The sequence below is a fragment of the Homarus americanus genome, unplaced genomic scaffold (assembly GCF_018991925.1).
Source record: "Homarus americanus isolate GMGI-L3 unplaced genomic scaffold, GMGI_Hamer_2.0 scaffold32583, whole genome shotgun sequence".
In the NCBI taxonomy this organism is placed as follows: Eukaryota; Metazoa; Arthropoda; class Malacostraca; order Decapoda; family Nephropidae; genus Homarus; species Homarus americanus.
Genome location: NW_024713129.1, coordinates 20,449,993 through 20,469,464, shown reverse-complemented (window position 1 = coordinate 20,469,464; position 19,472 = coordinate 20,449,993). Strand labels below are relative to the sequence as shown.

Below are 19,472 nucleotides of genomic sequence, written 5' to 3'. Positions count from 1 at the left end.
GTGGGACCACGATGGATGGTGGATGACTGTGGCCACTGTGGCCATGGTGGATGGTGGACCACATCTGACTGTGACCACGATGGATGGTGGACCACATCTGACTGTGGCCACGATGGATGGTGGACCACATCTGACTGTGGCCAAGGTGGATGGTGGACCACATCTGACTGTGACCGTGACCACGATGGATGGTGGACCACATCTGACTGTGGCCACGATGGATGGTGGACCACACCTGACTCTGGCCATGGTGGATGGTGGACCACATCTGACTGTGACCTCGATGGATGGTGGACCACATCTGACTGTGGCCAAGGTGGATGGTGGACCACATCTGACTGTGACCACGATGGATGGTGGACCACACCTGACTGTGGCCATGGTGGATGGTGGACCAAGCCTTACTGTGGCCATGGAGAGTGGAGACAACACACCCCATCTTTGAACCAAGACGTGGAGGACAAACGCCGAAGCGTCTCAAGGCGACTTCAGGCTCGACCCTTGCCAGGTAAGTACTGTCCCTATTTATTTATCCACGTGATGAAGGAAGGTAGGTACTGTTGCTGTGTACTTCCCACCCCAGTTAAGGGAAGGTAGGTACTTTATCTTCAAATGTTAATACAATGTGTCACTGTGCCAAGGGTGTCGTTCATGTGTTAGTGCCAGGGTAGTGGGCGAGGTTGGCTGCATGCTGTTCTTAGCACGGCAAGTTGTTATCCTATCTGTCAGAGGCGTGAATAACATTAACCTCAAGCATTCTTATCCTGGTTAATATTTTCAGTGCCCCAGGCAGTGTGGACCTCTGGTCAAGTTTCTTTTGTGCAATTTGCCTCTGTGTACACGACAGAACAGTAATTGGGAACCTGGCCGTAAATCGATGAATGGATCGTGTTCCGGGGTAATTATAACCAGTGCTGTTGGCTAGTTGTCCTGTCTTCCTGAGCTATACCTTGAGACCACATTATCCAGCTGACAAACAAAGGGTGCGGGTGTTGTAATGTGATGCAGCTTTTATACCTTGAATTATTTGTATGAGGTGACCTTACGCCCGGCCACCTTAAAACATTCCGGGCAGCCAGTGAGTCTCCTATTATACGGGAGACCCAAAACAATTTAACGTCTTAGATTACCAAAGAAGGTTTGTTCATCATTGACAATAGAAGGAGAAGGCATTAAGTGAAAAATTCTGGATCAAACCAGTTTGTGAATTAAATAATAGTCCCCGCGGGCCTCCCTCTGTCAACTGATTGATCCATTAAGTGAGAGCGGTGCAGTAGTGGTGTAAGGGTGTGGCTATTCTCTCAAATAATGTTGGCTGTTAGCGCCGTGCTATTATTATTATTATTATTATTATTTCAGATAAACCAAACCTGTTTTTCTAATGCAATTCACATGGGTGTTTTACAGGTAAATATGTGGTTCTCCCTGTTATAAAAATAATAAAAAACCCAAGTGATAAACAAGTGTCTTTTAGGCTCGTGGTGAGTCCTTGTGTTCGATATAAGCAAAGCTTGTTGAAGGAAAGTTGTTGCGTTTATCAAGATTCGTTCACACTTTCTCGGCGTTGGAAAAAAAATATGGATTACGTGAAGATTACTCACCTAAGCCAGTGGATCTCAACCTTGTTTGCCCCATGCACCCCTTTCACCATATGTCAGAATGTCATTCCCCCCTCCTTTCCAAGATTGTCTGCCTCAAAAAGTGCATTCCAAATAATATGCGTATAATACTGAAAATCCTTTAATTTTTCCATATTAGTATCAGTTCCCCCCCCCCCCTGAAAACCTGAGGGGGGAAATTCCCCCCTGGTTGAGAACCCCTGACCTAAGCTTATTTTATATGAAGAATAACCATCCTAACGGTACCTGGTGGGGTTAGGCTAGATTAGGTTAGGTTAGCGTTAGGGTGGTTAATCTAAAGATGAAATAAGGTGGGGGAACCAAATCTTCCCGTCATCCAAAATTATACATTTCCCTCCTCTGAGCTCCGACAAATATTGAAAAAGACCATGACTAAACTATGTCGGACTGTATTAGGAGAGAACCATCAACATAGCAATACAAAGCTAAAACCAAAATATTACAGACTCAGGTGATGCTCAGTGATCAGTGTCTCCAGCAGTGAAGAATGAAGAGTTCCAGCAGTGAAGAATGAAGAGTTCCAGCAGTGAAGAATGGAGAGAAAATGAAAGGTGTTCCAGCAGTGAAGAATGAAGAGTTTCAGCAGTGAAGAATGGAGAGAAAATTAAAGGGGTGTTCCAGAAGTGAAGAATGGAGAGAAAATTAAAGGTGTTCCAGAAGTGAAGAATGAAGAGTTCCAGCAGTGAAGAATTAAGAGTTCCAGCAGTGAAAAATGAAGAGGTGTTCAAGCAGTGGAGAATAAAGAGGTGTTCCAGCACTGAAGAATGAAGAGGTGTTCCAGAAGTGAAGAATGAAGAGTTTCAGCAGTGAAGAATGAAGAGGTGTTCCGGAAATGAAGAATGAAGAGTTCCAGCAGTGAAGAATGAAGAGGTGTTCCATCACTGAAGAATAAAGTGTTCCAACAGTGAAGAGTGAAGAGGTGTTCCACCAGTGAAGAGTGAATAGGTGTTCCAGCAGTGAAGAATGAAGAAGTGTTCCGGAGGTGAAGAATGACGAGTTCCAGCAGTGAAGAATGATGAGTTCCAGCAGTGAAGAATGACGAGTTCCAGCAGTGAAGAATGAATAGGTGTTCCAGCAGTGAAGAAAGAAGAAGTGTTCCAGCAGTGAAGAATGACGCTTTCCAGCAGTGAAGAATGACGACCTCCAGCAGTGAAGAGTGAATAGGTGTTCCAGCAGTGAAGAATGAATAAGTGTTCCAGCAGTGAAGAATGAAGAAGTGTTCCAGCAGTGAAGAATGACGAGTTCCAGCAGTGAAGAATGACGAGTTCCAGCAGTGAAGAATGACGAGTTCCAGCAGTGAAGAATGAATAGGTGTTCCAGAAGTGAAGAATGAAGAGGTGTTCCAGCAGTGAAGAATGAAAATGTGTTCCAGCAGTGAAGAATGAAGAGTTCCAGCAGTGAAGAATGAAGAAGAGTTCCAGCAGTGAAGAATGACGTGTTCCAGCAGTGAAGAATGAAGATGTGTTCCAGCAGTGAAGAATGAAGCGTTCCAGCAGTGAAGAATGAAAATGTGTTCCAGCAGTGAAGAATGAAGAGTTCCAGCAGTGAAGAATGAAGAGTTCCAGCAGTGAAGAATGAAGAGTTCAGCAGTGAAGAATGAAGATGTATTTCAGCAGTGAAGAATGAAGAGTTCCAGCAGTGAAGAATGAAAAGGCGTTCCAGCAGTGAAGAATGAAGAAATGTTACCACAGTAAAGAATGAAAAGATGTTCCAGCAGTGAAGAATGACGAGTACCAGCAGTGAAGAATGAAGAGTTCCAGCAGTGAAGAATGAAGATGTGTTCCAGCAGTGAAGAATGAAGAGTTCCAGCAGTGAAGAATGAAAAGGCGTTCCAGCAGTGAAGAATGAAGAGTTCCAGCAGTGATGAATGAAGATGTGTTTCAGCAGTGAAGAATGAAGAGGTGTTCCAGCACTGAAGAATGAAGAAGAGTTCCAGCAATGAAGAATGAAGATGGGTTCCAGCAGTGAAGAATGAAGAGGTGTTCCAGTACTGAAGAATGAAGAGGTGTTCCAGCACTGAAGAATGAAGAAGAGTTCCAACAATGAAGAATGAAGATGGGTTCCAGCAGTGAAGAATGAAGAGGTGTTCCAGTACTGAAGAATGAAGAGGTGTTCCAGCACTGAAGAATGAAGAAGAGTTCCAGCAATGAAGAATGAAGATGGGTTCCAGCAGTGAAGAATGAAGTCCCAAAAGTGAAGAATGAAGGTATGTCAACTGGGTGACTTAAAAGAACACTAAGAAGAAGTAATGACCTGTTGAGAGAGAAGGCGGAGTTAATTAATGTACAGTACATAGAAGCGTGTTGAAGAGAACAAAAAAAAAATAGCTTCAGGGGAAACGAGAAGTTGCAAGAGTGAGACGGGGGAAAGGTCCGTGGCGTTGTGACTGACTCCACAGGGTAAACTTGGGACGGTTGCCCAGCATGCACTGCAATTTCTGACCGTGATTATCTCAACTAAAATTTACACTGTCTTACACTTTATGCTTTCCATAATATAAGTAAAATGAGGAAAATGGTGCTGATATGATGAGTACAATAGAGCATAGGGTTTTTTGTCTTCTTACGATTGTTGTTGTTGGAAAATAAACATAACCAGACAGGGGCGCCATTAATGTTAAATTAGATGACGTCATGCATTATGTACGCTACTACTAACCCGATACATTAGAGAACGTAGTACAGTACTGTGTTTAAGATAAAGGAAAGTGAAGTTCATAATATTTTCTAGGAATTGACTACCCGAAAATATCTGCTTCAAATCCATCAAAACCCATAGAAAGTCTGAGATTTACACTTGTCATCGATCGGTAACGCCCATGCGGCTTGTGGTTCAGAGTATGATTTTTAGCGCGCGCACATCCTTTGTTCTGCTGTTGCCGAGCGCGTCTTCGCAGCCTTGCTAGTCTTTTGTTTCTCTGTTATGTCTCTCTCATTTTTATCATCAAATAATAGGTAGAATCCAATAATTTAAGTACTAGGAACAAGTATAGTAATGCTGGATATACTAGTGTATTTATTACGATGTGGGTATGCTTTAAGTCAGGCGACTCAATGAATAATTCAGCGTGTTTATTCTTAAGATTTTCTGCATCGTATGATCTGCAGTGCCTGATAAGAGTATCCTTTCCATTTACGACTTGAATTATCCTACATTTATATAGTTTTACAATATCCATAGAAAATAGTTTTGTCTGCTCTGTGAGACTGTTATTCCATACTTTTATCTTTATTTTCTATTTGTATAAACAATACTTTTGTCTTTGCTTAGCCTGTGATTGTTAATTTACACTTACTGCTGTATAAATACCTGACGGAGAGTATCGCGTGAGGGGGTGTGCGGGTGAGCGAGACACAGGAGAATATGGTGTTTCACTGCCTCGAAGACGTCACCAACAACTTATAACAGGCGTAATAATGTCACAGTGTATCCAGAATACAAACAAGTTAAGGAGGGGGGAGTACACCTAAGTAGTTACGGCTCTCACCCTCTTATAACTTCACCCTTCACCCATCTTGTGATAATTTTTCCTCAGTTTATTCAGCGAGCCTCCCTCCCCTTCCACCTGTTCAAACGACGTACCTCCCTTCCTTTCCACCTGTTCAGACGGCGTAACTCCCTCCCCTTCCACCTCTTCAGATGGCGTACCTCCCTCCCCTCCCACCTCTTCAGATGGCGTACCTCCCTCCCCCGTACCTCCCTCCTTCCACCTCTTCAGATGGCGTACCTCCCTCCCCTTCCACCCTTCAGATGGCGTACCTCCCCCCTTCCACCTCTTCAGATGGCGTACCTCCTCCTTCCACCTCTTCAGATGGCGTACCTCCTCCCCCTTCCACCTCTTCAGATGACGCCTCCTCCCCCTTCCACCTCTTCCCACCTCTTGATGGCCTCCCCCCTTCCCTCTTCAGATACCTCCCTCCCTTCCACCTCAGATGGTGTACCTCCTCCTTCCCACCTCTTCAGATGGTGTACCTCCCTCCCTTCCACTCTTCAGATGGCGTACCTCCCTCCTTCCACCTCTTCAGATGGTGCCTCCCTCCCCTTCCACCTCTTCAGATGGCGTGATGGTGTACCTCCCTCCCCTTCCACCTCTTCAGATGGCCTCCCTCCCTTCCACCTCTTCAGATGGTGTGCCTCCCTCCCCTTCCACCTCTTCAGATGGCGTACCTCCCTCCTTCCACCTCTTCCAGATGGTGTACCTCCCTCCTTCCACCTCTTCCAGATGGTGTACCTCCCTCCCTTCCACCTCTTCAGATGGCGATGGTGCCTCCCTCCCTTACCTCTTCAGATGGTGCCCCTTCCACCTCTTCAGTGGCGTACCTCCCTTTCTGGGTGGCCTCTGATGGTGTACCTCCTCCAGATGGTGTACCTCCCTCCTTCCACCTCTTCCAGATGGCGTGCTCCTCCTTCACCTCTTCAGATGGCACCTCCTCCTTCCACCTCTTTGATGGCGTACCTCCCCTCCCCTTCCCCTTCAGATGGCGTACCTCCCTCCCCTTCCACCTCTTCCAGATGGCGTGCCTCCCTCCCCTTCCCACCTCTTCCACCTCTTTGGATGACTCCCTCCTCCTTCCACACCTCTTCAGATGGTGTACCTCCCTCCCCTTCCACCTCTTCAGATGGCGTGCCTCCCTCCCCTTCCACCTCTTCAGATGGCGTACCTCCCTCCCTTCCACCTCTTCAGATGGTGTACCTCCCTCCCTTCACCTCTTCAGATGGCGTACCTTCCCTTCCCCTCTTCAGATGGCGTACCTTCCTCCCCGAGACATATTGTATCCTCTTTCTCCCCACCCAGGTCCCCCCTCTCCTTGGATTATTAGGCCAAAAAATTTCTCTGGTGTAATATTTGCTGGTAATGTTGTTTTACTGAGGAGCTTAAACTGTCTGGGACATCTAAAACTGCTCACTGGGTCCAGATATCACCAACAGAAAACTTCGGAAACATGAAGAAAAATCGGCGTGATGTACTGCAGTATTTTGCTATTTTACCTGCAATACTTGGACGACAGGACTGGTGATCTTCAAGTAGGATGGAGGATGGCGGTGTGCGGAATAAAAATGGGAGACTTCCTCTAACTCATCCTACTTTTCTTAAGCAAAATCAATCTATATATACAGTATATATACTGTATATATATATATATATATATATATATATATATATATATATATATATATATATATATATATATATATATATATATATATATATATATATATATATATATACGCCTCCTTGTTAGTCACCGCATTTTAAAACTGTACTCTACTTAGTGAGCTGTCTGCCAAGTAAGCATGGGGAGTTCTTCTTGTGGCGTTTCAGTTTTGTTCAAGTCTTCAACTAGATAAACTCGGCGAGAGCAATGTGTGTAACTGAGGCTGTTTGCTTTACTGTGCTGTGCTGTTAGTGTATGGATACACGTAGCTGATGATGGGTTGTTGATCCTCACTCAAGAAGGTTCTGGTTAGTGTTGATACTCACTCAAGAAGGTTCTGGTTAGTGCTGATCCTCACTCAAGAAGGTTCTGGTTAGTGCTGATCCTCACTCAAGAAGGTTCTGGTTAGTGCTGATCCTCACTCAAGAAGGTTCTGGTTAGTGCTGATCCTCACTCAAGAAGGTTCTGGTTAGTGCTGATCCTCACTCAAGAAGGTTCTGGTTAGTGTTGATACTCACTCAAGAAGGTTCTGGTTAGTGCTGATCCTCACTCAAGAAGGTTCTGGTTAGTGCTGATCCTCACTCAAGAAGGTTCTGGTTAGTGTTGATACTCACTCAAGAAGGTTCTGGTTAGTGCTGATCCTCACTCAAGAAGGTTCTGGTTAGTGTTGATACTCACTCAAGAAGGTTCTAGTTAGTGTTGATCCTCCCTCAAGAAGGTTCTAGTTAGTGCTGATCCTCACTCAAGAAGGTTCTAGTTAGCGCTGATCCTCACTCAAGAAGGTTCTAGTTAGCGCTGATCCTCACTCAAGAAGGTTCTAGTTAGTGTTGATCCTCCCTCAAGAAGGTTCTAGTTAGTGTTGATCCTCCCTCAAGAAGGTTCTGTTGCATCCTCCTCTCTCAAGAAGGTTCTAGTTAGTCACTCTCAAGAAGGCTGATTCTGAGTCTCACTCCAAGAAGGTTCTAGTTAGCGCTGATCCTCACTCAAGAAGGTTCTGGTTAGTGTTGATCCTCCCTCAAGAAGGTTCTAGTTAGCGCTGATCCTCACTCAAGAAGGTTCTAGTTAGCGCTGATCCTCACTCAAGTAGGTTCTGGTTAGTGTTGATCCTCCCTCAAGAAGGTTCTAGTTAGTGTTGATCCTCCCTCAAGAAGGTTCTGGTTAGTGTTGATCCTCCCTCAAGAAGGTTCTAGTTAGTGTTGATCCTCCCTCAGGAAGGTTCTGGTTAGTGTTGGTCCTCCCTCAAGAAGGTTCTAGTTAGTGTTGATCCTCCCTCAAGAAGGTTCTGGTTAGTGTTGGTCCTCACTCAAGAAGGTTCTAGTTAGTGCTGGTCCTCACCCAAGAAGGTTCTGGATAGTGTTGATCCTCACTCAAGAAGGTTCCAGTTAGCGCTGATCCTCACCCAAGAAGGTTCTGACGCAGGTTCAGATACAATCTAGAGCCAGTAACTTGCCAACAGTGATAACAGAGACGTGACCGACCGTCCAAGCGCCGCTGCTGCTAAAAAGCCTTTCAGGGGCGAACAGGATAAAGTAACATAGATTTGGTCAGGTATGGTTGTTTTACGTTGTGCACCAACTGGCATATTTTTTTACTTTACTTTTATCCTCTTCACCACTGATCAGCTCGTTAGCCGCTTGGGCGATCGGTCACGTCTCTGTTGCGTGTATCGTCAGAAGCAGTAAGTTCTTTAGTCTAGCAAAAAATTTGGAATTTTTTCCTCAGATTTAGTTTTGTCTCCCAGATATTACCAGTGTTTTTTTTTTTTTTGCTAATTATATTAATTACATGGCAATTTAGAAATCTAGAGATATGAACGGAAAACTTTTAAAAAGTTGGCTGTACTGTCAGTCTCGAGAAAATGTATAACAGCGTGAGTTTTTGGTTTCAATAATGCAATAAATAAAATTAAAATCTTTACTTAGTGATTTTTTTCAATAAATAATAGTAGATATATTCTCTGAGAGCCATTACAAAGGACTAGGCCAATCGTCTTGTTTTCAGAATGGTCGCGTATCATGCTGACTGCAGAGCCGTAGGATACTATAGAGAGCTGGGACAACCCGGCGCCATGCTGTTACTCAGGGGGTGGGAAGTCTTCTCGGCTCTCTCCCACATAATTTTTAAACATGCTTGTCCAATCGTAAACAAGTATGAAAATTTTACTGATTAAAATTCATAATTTTGATCCTCCTTTAAAGTACGAGCGCAAACATCTTTGTCAACTGAGTAACAACATGGCGCCCGTGTGTCACCGAGTTGACCGAACTCACTCTATTTGAGGCTCTTGGGTGTCCTCACAGGTGTCACCTCGCGGCTGGCATGTTAACAACGGGATAAGATGGTTTCTCAGTTTCGTAGATTCTCGCAAGTCTCTGAATCTCTGGATTCATGTAAAGGCAGGTGAGGTGAAAGGACTTTCGCTGTCGAGTGTAGTTTCGTTCACAAAAGTCCCTTCCAGTAATCGGCCACAGCGTGAGTCCGAATCACCTGAGGTTGAATCACTGAAGCAGCTGATAGAAGTATTGTGCAGTACCTTGATGGCCCAAGACACTTCCTTCAGCTGCTTCGTTGATTCAATCACACGTGGTTCGGACTCACCTGTGGCTGGTTGGTGGAAGGGACTTTGGTGCACGGTGACGATAGTACTGTGCAATCACTCAAAAGTCGGGCGCATTTCCTCTCATTCCCCTTCCCACAGAATGTGGTTCTACCTGTCGGTGAGGATCAAAACTAATATCCATCCTAACCAGAGTTTCCTGTAAACAAACCTCACCAGTATTGTGATTCCCTCTATTGGTAAGGTGAAGAACCAAGGTGTCGTCATACCCAGGACAATACTGCCGCCAGTATCAGTACTAACTTATCGGGTACGTAATATAACGTAATAAACGTTTAGAGGTTAATAGATTTCAAGGATATAGCAACACCTGTTGTAAGAGATATGACAAAAAAACTCTGTTCTAGACTTTACTCAATCATCCTTTCACGTATTTACTGATACTAACTCATTCCATTTCTCACTATCCTACACTTATACTAAGTCATTCCCTCAACCACAACACTTGCTCTTACCCACTCGCTCTCAGTACTCCCCTACACACACACACGCACCACACATACACAAACTCACTCGGTCTCATTCATCATCATCATCATCATCTCTCTCTCTTTCTCTCTCTCAGCTACTTGGCGCATAAGGTACTAAATATTTTTGGCACAAACGTCTTATAGGTCTAAAAGTCTAATGGAAATGAATGATTTTTGTATTTGGCAACAAACAGTGTTATTGTGTTGTATTTGGCTCCAAACAGTGTTGTTGTGTTATATTTGGCTCAAAACAGTGTTGTTGTGTTGTATTTGACAACAAATAGTGTTGTGATGTATTTAGCTACAAACAGTGCTGTTGCTTGCATTTGGCTCCAAACAGTGTTGTTGTGTTGTGTTTGGTTCCAAACAGTGTTGTTGTGTTGTATCTGACAACAAATAGTGTTGAACAACTAGTGATGTGTTGTATTTGGCTCCAAACAGTGTTGTTGCGTTGTATTTGGCTACATTCGCGTTAAATCTAGCAATGTTTTTAAGGAACCAAAAAAAAAAAATGACTCCCAGGTGACAAGTGTGCGTGTGTGTGCGTTAGGATAAAATTTAATATTTATTATATTCAAGTTGCAGAGTTTAGGTTTCTTTGTGCTTTATTTAAATGTTTAATGTTAAATCTGTTTATTTCTTGTGTTTAATCTTCTTTTATTATCCATAATTTAATATGCTGGAAATTAACTTGACTTGGTGACTGTGAAAGGACTATACTACTAACTATAGGAATGAGCTGAGAGTAACCACCAGTTATGACTCTGGGTGTCGAACGACTGTATACAACGATGACAACACTTTTAGAACCTATTTCGATTAGAACTTACCTCGATTAACCCTTTAGAGGGCAAAGGGTTAATATCATAAGAGTTGTCATGTTTTTCACGTCCAATATATCGCCCACATTAAAATTGACAGTCGACCTCCTGTCTTGTTTTCAGTTTATTTTTTATTTCTATTTGCATTATAGTACTGCATTCTTACCATATGTTTGTAGTTGGATTTAATTTTCCGTAGAATGAATATACTTATTTAACAACATTAATTTTGATATAACACAAAAGCATGAAATTTCTGACTGTAATCACAAACTTAAGTGTGAGTTCTCACAGTAAGCGAGATACTGTATAGGCACAAGGGGTCACAGCTCAAGGTTGAAGAAGCCGCAAGTCCAGAAAACTGTTCAAGTGGGTGCCCAATAAACTAGCCTCCTCGCGGGGCAAATTGTAAAAAAAAATGTGAGGATGAACTTTTTCGAAGTGAGAGTTATGAACTCTTGGAACAACTTGCCAGAAAGTATTGTGACAGCACCGGGTGTGAGCTCTTTCAAGACCAGACTTGACCAGCACTGGAGAAGGTTCAGATACATGCAGGAACCAGTGCATGCCCAGTACTTGCCAACAGTGAGTAACAGAGACGTGACCGACCGATCAGTGGTTAAGAGGATAAAAGTAAATATAAAAAGTAAAGTAAGTTTTAGCAATAAGTTGTTCCTCCCGTCTGTAACAGTGGAGGGCGGCGGGGAGCACCTCACCTCATACACGGATACTTACAGTTTGCTTAACTCACTTCCCTGGTAATGTTCCCACTGCCCATAATAATTTAAAATCGCAGGAAAATTGCAAAGAGATTAAAAAATTAATAAACAGTTTCCAAACGTAATGAGGTAATATAAGGATGTTAATGAAAAAGACTGAAAAATATCACTGTTTTATGTTGGATATTTTTGGTTTAGTCTGGCTATACCAGACTGTGCAGAAATACGGCCCAGTGTCATGCACAGTGGTGGATCACATGAAAATATGGCAACCCACCTCATTTCACCTGATGATTAAAACACTTTGCTAACCTAACCTAACTTAATAAATTAAACTAATCTAAACCCCCAGATAACATTAGGGTGTTAAATCACTACATGAAATACTCTGGAATGGTGCCTAATCTTCACGTGATCCAAGTTGGGCGTAAACACTTGTAACAATATTTTTATCTCAGTGTTATATGTAGAGTACGACAATGAAGGGTGATACCGTACACCACTGCCTGACGTACGAACAAGATGTACGCGCTGGACAGGTGTTACAGGGTCATGATTCAGCACATTTGTACAGCACGCAACATATAGTCCTGCGTGAGAAACACTGCCTCGCGTACTATTGTCATTTCAATGTAAAATTTTGAATCCCCTGAGTATACAGCTATACTGTACACCAGCTCAGCTGTCTTGTATTCTTACCTGGCAGACGGTCTCTTCTTTTTCTTTTTTCAGTGCATTTACAGAGTATATCAGTACTAGATGGAAATGCGAGTCAATTTAGAAGTAATAACACTGTCTGGACTTTGTTTTGATAGTACCTGATGTTAGCTAAACATGACAACATAGTGCTGATATTCTTTTGATGATTCACTAATGAACCACTGGGATATATCATCATTTATATTAATTAATGGGTAAAATTTTGCTATAACTACCATAAGTATTTTGATGTTTAGATTCGAGATAGGCCATAGGCTATTGGGTAAACTTTAAGTTTTGGTCATCCCTGTACTTAGACATACACACTATGTTTTTTTTTCTGGTGGTTTGCGATGTGTTATGAACGATTTAGACCTTCATTCTAACGGAAATCACTAGTTTTGTGTTACTACCCCTCCCCCCTTACCGATGTATGTTAAGCTAACATAACTCATCATACCCTAATCTAACCTAACCTAACATATGATATGTATTTTCTTATGCGATAAAAAAAATGTTTTGCGACAGAAATCCCGTAGAGATAATGTGTCTTATTGTTTAAAGTACTTAATCCCATAGTTAGAATCTTAAGGTTCCCTAGATGACCAAAACCAAAATAATACCAATATTGATTGAAATGTTTATACTATGAAATTTGTAGTAGCGGCAGCTAATATCCATTGAATTAGTTTATGTGCTTAGTAATATTTATATATTCAAAATAGTGTTACTGTGTTGCACAATAAAGCACAATGAAATAGGTAATTTTGTACTTTAGGGCAGTCATTCCCCCTGACTGTTCTGGTCTGTTCTATGGGTTGTGTATGATAGTACAGTACTGTGTTGGTAGAATGATTCTGATTACGTCAGGGTTGTGTATGATAAATTAATACTTTGCACTTTCTTTTTCTCTGATATTACTGAAGGTCTCAAGTGATAAGTTGTGGCAATCAAGAGTAAAGGATTTTGTGCCTAAGATCACGTGTATGTGTGTGTGTGTGTGAAGGTAAAAAGGAGAGTGCGTTGTACTGTGCGTGAACCTAACATTACTATGACAGTTGAGCTGTAGCGACACCCTTATAATCACTGCCCGTTAAGGTAATATTTGCAATGTACATTAAATTGACATATTCAATGTTATCCACTTATAGCCTGAACCGGTATGACATACAGTATACCTGAAAAATGGTCACCTTCACTAATTATATAAATAACCATATTGTAACTGACCGAAACTGAGGTGTTGGGAGTGAAGACTAAACAGTCCCTTACACAACGACAGGAGGGAAAACAACGAAAATAAAAATGCTTACTGCAGGATAAGTCTTGCAAACACTGCTGACTCAGAGAAACGCTACCGTACACTGGTTGTCTCAATCACGCCTGGTGCTGCTGGGTCACTGAGATAGTGAATGGTGAAGGGAGGTTGTGAGTGGTGAGGGTAGGTAGTGAGTGGTGAGGGCAGGTAGTGAGTGATGAGGGCAGGTAGTGAGTGGTGAAGGCAGGTAGTGAGTGAAGGCGGTATTGAGTGGTGAAGGCAGGGTGAGGGTGGTGTAAGACCTTCACAATCCTGGGATAAGATAATAGTGACCATGAAGATAAAGACATCAGCAAGGAGTGTGAAGGGTGGAGTGCGACACCTGACTCCTTGAACCACACACACACACACACACACACACGAGAGCTCTTGAACACATACACACTCTACAGACTGATGATAATATCACACAGACCATCTACACTGATGGATCTCTTAACACCGCCTGTGGGAGGGCTAGAAGTGCTATCGTTGTGACTCAACCTGACGGTAATATAATTGAGAAAGGAGTTAGAATTAACAACTGGGCATCCACTCTACAAACTGAATTAGTTGCCATACTCACAGCTATTAAATTCATTGAAACCACTCTTACTGACAGTCTCATCATCACTGACTCTCTATCCTCACTACTTGCCCTTGGTACCCTCGAATCAGGTTGTCACGCTCTTGTCTCTGAAGCCAGACACAAATATGCGTGCCTTGTTGACCGGGGTGTCAAGGTCAAACTGTTGTGGATCCCCTCTCACATAGGCCTCATAAAACATGACAGAGTTGATGCCCTCGCCAAACTCGCGTCTAACAAAGACACCGTTGAATACAATTTGGGTCTGTCAAAAAGAACCCTTAAAACTGTAATTAGGAAAGAACTTATTGATGAGTTTGACGCAAGTAGACTAGTGCAAACAGGCACTAGTCGATCCATAGTTTACCATGATGAGATGTATCAAGTGAAACATGTATATGGAGCAAGTAACAAGATCACTAGATTACAAGATGTTGTAACCGCTAGATTAAGGTTAGGATATAAGTACCTTTGGCAGTATGTTCCTCAAGCAGATGTAAACAAAACTAAATGTAAAGTGTGTGGCCAGACATATGGCCACACATTTGAACACTACGTCCTCGACTGTGTGAAGATATAACCTTTTAGGGACAGGTCCAAGCACACTGTGTGTGAAACGGCACAACACTTCATCTCTAATGGCAAGATAGCCGACATATTAAGATTGTATCCACTTTTTTGCACTTAGTAACTATATCAGTTCTCATGTACAGAACCAAATACGCAATGTGCTTGAATTCTTCTCACGTAAATGTGAATAACAAAGTGTGAGGCCAGACATACTGCCTCACACGCCTGTACTCACGCATTTGTGAATAAGTTACCCTTTATGTATAGAACTAAACAAATAATGTTATTGAAATACTGCGTAGCATTCAGTGCCATAATATCCTGACAACGGGGGTTAATTATTATGACCCGTTGTAAACTCTACTCTGTAATCCTTTTGCGCTACCCCCCTGCCGCCCAACACACCCTAGCCGCCGTTGCCGGGCTAGAACAAACTGATGACATCCGTGTCAAGTTTCTTTGGATCCCGTCACATATAGGAATAACTGCCTGTGACACTGTTGATCGAATTGCCAAAGAAGCTACACAAGAAGAAGATACTGAAGCCACTCTCGCCCTCTCCCTGAATCATCTCAAATCTCGCATACACGCCACACAACGAGAGTCATTCAAAGAAAATTGGACACACCTGAAACAACGGGGTAGCGTCACACTATGCCACTATGACGCTGTAGCCGGTGACGACAACCGCCACTACAAAGAATATCAATCCCTGACTCGATCTCAACAGCTTATATACATGAGACTGCGCCTAGGGTACAGGTACCTATGGGAGTACATTGGCAACCCTGAGCCTCACCGCACTGTTTGTAAACTTTGTGGCCAACCAGACTCTCACACCCTCTCTCACTACATCCTCACTTGCCCTATGACCTCCTCCTACAGGTCCCCAGCCGTTACCAACACCTCTTCCCTCCCAGACCAGATATCCCTCCTCCTAGTCACAAGGCTGGCATTTGACATTATTAGGGACCTGCCACTCTTTGCCATAAACAGATAAAATGTACCGGGAACTTTCCCCCCACACACTCATCATTCTCTCACTTTATGTAACTTGACAGAACCTATGACCCTTCAGGCTTTTACGCCCTTAATGTACGAGTTATAAAGGCAAGTATGAACTTTTCATACTTCCCTGTTGGGCGCTGTAAACGCTGCTGCGCTTCACCTTGCACAGGATGTAAGGGGGTGCCCAATAAACTAGCCCCCTCGGGGGCAAATCTGAATCTTTGCGCTACCGCTCACAGGATGAGTGTGGGGTGCACAATAAAGTAGCCGCTGTAAGCGGCAAAATCAAAAAATCAAATCACACACACACACATACTCTACTTCTACTACTTTGCTGTCACTCGAAATCAATTATGACGATCATCCAGCTATGAGACAATGATATGAGTTATTAAGGATGTCACCTACGTTGGTGAGTTCTGAGGTGACTAAAGAGGCCGATACGAGACCGGCAGATGATGCACATGTGGAAGGCTAGTGCGGGAGGGGCGGCGGCAGCGTTTTTCCGGCGTTGGCGCTTGTCTGCCACACACACACACACACACTATTAACGCTTCGGAGTTCTCTGGATGCCGATGGTGAGAGATAGGTGGTAGACAGACAGTGACAAAAATAAACAATGATGATAGTGAAGTCAACAGTATAAGAGAGAGACATAGATTATGGAGGGCGAAAGGAGAAAAGAGAGAGAGAGAGAGAGAGAGAGAGAGAGAGAGAGAGAGAGAGAGAGAGAGAGAGGAATAATACACTGTAAAAGACGATTGAAGTTAATATTTTAATAATAGGTTTAGCATCACCAACTCAAGTACTAGCTGCGAGTATTGACATTGGTGATACCATCTTTACAGTGCCTTTTATTGTCTCTTAACTTAAAATCTCTCTCTCTCTCTCTTACCAAAAATATAAACTTTACTGTTTCATAATCTATATTTAGTATAATGTAGGAGGTTGACCCTATAAAGGTATTCGGAGATGCATCACTTGAAGCATCTCGGGGAATTCCTAAGCCCGTAAGTACAAAGATCACCGAAGAGGATAGCAATAATTATCAGACCTCATAATCTATCATGTGACTACGATAACCATAGTTGTAGCTAAATGTTTATAATTAATGTTGACAGTTTTTACCCTTTAGTGTTATGGTACTTGTGATAAGATATAAAGTACATTCACTAATTTGAAGGTCATCTAATCTATTTCCGAGATGATAAGTGAGTATTTATCTTTGCTTCTACCATTCTCTGTGTTTACGTTGGTCTGTCTGTCTGTTTAATTCTCAGTTATTTATAAAAAGGCCAACGTAAAGAATTATTAGCCGATTTGTAAAGATAATTTTGAGAAAGTTTCGGATGCTAGTGTTCTGTTAAAACTTAGATATTCTCAATAAACTTAAACACACACACACACACCTTTAAAGTTGTGATTTCAGATAACTGTTATTGATAAAAGAATAATCCGCCATAGATTGTTGGTCTCGTCCCCTAGTCACTGGCATGTAGCGGCACAACGTGTAAAACACACCGAAAAAATCAAGTAAAATTATTTATCTTTTTTGTTTAACATTCCAAGGGCGGATCCAGGGGAAGGTCCTGGGGGTCCGAACCTCCTCCGCCCCCTTTTTCCACCAGAAAAGTTCAATACTTTTTTTTTAATTCAGTATTGTACTCAGGCGTTTTTTTATAGTAAAAAGTAATTACTATTAACCTCAGAATATCTCCTAATATCAAGTGCACATGGCTTCAAAATGGCTTCAAAGTGCCCATGATATTGGTCAGATCTCAAAAAAATAAATTCTGCGGGGCTTACAGCTGGATGGGCTCGCTGTGCTCACCATGTTCCCCCACCCACAACTTCTTGGTCCCCCCCTTTTGATATTCCTGGATCCGCCCCTGCATTCCCACAACTTACCGTTTGACTAGCCGTTCGGGCGACTGGCATGTTCTTTGCTACAAAACTTCATTGACCAGTATTAGTACAAAAGGAAACCGGAAAACTGCACAAGAAGAAAACCTGCCGTGGTTGCAAGGGTCACATTGACTAAGGCGTTCTTGCATCTGACCTGGGTAGGGATCGAACAGGAGACATAATAGTGAAAGGCATGCGCATACCACCAACGAAGGAAATAAAGTAGTTTAAAATGTTAGTTACTGCCATGATAATACCATACCAAAGAATCTATAATAAACAGTAAATTTCTATGCTTTGATAGTTGAAATTAAAGGTCCAGAATAACATATCTTTATTACAGGACAAGAAAATAAGTGATAAAACACTATAATGTACACAGCTAGTAAGCTGTATAAATCATGAAAATATATATGAATCAGACAATTATCCTCATATGTTATCTTGCCACACTCATCACTAAATTAAGACACCATCCGGTGAACTTAACCATGGTGAAACATCCTGTTGCATGTTGAAACTCAAGAAATTCGGACTAATCGCCGATTAATCTTTCAAAAACAACTGTCGGTTTTGCCAAATAAGGAAAACTTTTTTATTTTTATCGCTACAGTTTAAAGGACGTTAATTCGTACATGGTAAATTTTTTCAGTTTCATTTAAGATAGCGTTTACCATCACAAGATAGCCAAATTATACCTAATAGGTCAGGTAAGGTTAGGTGAGACTTTCTATGAAACTATTAAATATTATGTGCTCCGACGATTTATATGATCATCTGCGACCAATCAGAAGTTTCCAAACAAAGAAAAACATAAAAGTATCCCTCTCATATATATATAACTATCCCTATTAATGTGGCGATTATTAGCAAATTTTCGTATGAAAAATAAAAGGTTGGGCCTCGCCCGCAGGGCTAGATACGGTATGTACTGTATATAAAACATGAGGTGGCGTTAAAAGGTCCTGGTTCTCTCACGGTTAGAGAACGATCGTTAATGCAGTACAATATAATGTTCCTTGACGATGGAACACGTCTATTGCCACTCAAAGTGTTCACAGACGGGCAACGAAATTTTATCCTTGCTGAAAACCTTGAGTTGTGAGGAGCATGTGAAGTAGCTCAATGGTGTGCCCCTGTGTGTGTGTGTGTGTGTGTGTGAGGACATCATCAAAACATTAAGACTATCTGAGGATGATACCATGAAAAAATGTGACCACAAGTCATGTTTGTCATTGACCGATGCTGAGGAGGCACACCTGAAATACCGGTCACACCAATCTGATACAGGACAACATGACAGTGCATATAGTGGATACATGGAGCATCTTTCCTCAACAGATTGATAGGTTTCAAAATTTAATGTTGTCATTCAAAGGCGACAAAACAAGCATTGGGCAGAACAGAAATATCATTGATGAATAAAGACCTAGGATTCAAGCTCTTGTTGTAAGAACCACTCGCTTGCCTTAAGGTCGATTATTGTTATACAATAGGGTGAAGATCTGCGTACACAGGTGTCTGGAGGTATAGCAGCAACAGGAGTATCAATCAATTGTGTCCTAGGTTCATCCCCGGCCCGGGACAGGTATGAAAAGGGTGTTACTCAGTGTGACTCTCTTCCTTCTTTTATCCTCTTCACCACTGATCGGCTCGTTAGCCGCTGGGGCGATCGGCCACGTCTCTGTTACGCACTGTTGGCAAGTACTGGGCTTGCACCTGCTCCTGAATGTACCTGAAACTGCTCCAGTGTTGGTCAAATCTGGTCTTGAAAGAGCACACACTCGCTGCCGACCAAACATGACAGGTTTTCTCCGGGTACTTCGGCTTCCTCTTATATTAAGACTTAAAGGTGAAGGTCGTAAAACAGAACAAAAATAACAAAGAACAGTCCAAACTAGCCAGGTTATTACAGTCAGAAGTTCAGAAAATTGTCTGAGATAACTTTTTGGAATGCAAGTTGAACTTTGAACTCTTGGAATAA

At 42.4% G+C, this 19,472-nt stretch overlaps 1 protein-coding gene across 1 annotated transcript in view; it reads left to right on the top strand.

The window, feature by feature from the left end:
• Positions 1–40: 40 nt before the first annotated feature.
• The window catches only part of LOC121869092 (histone acetyltransferase p300-like), a 116,557-nt gene continuing 97,125 nt past the window's right edge, over positions 41–19,472 (top strand). Inside the window, exon 1 of the mRNA XM_042370282.1 lies at positions 41–508. The gene's annotated coding sequence lies outside the window, so the exon portion shown is untranslated. The remainder of the gene's footprint in view (positions 509–19,472) is intronic.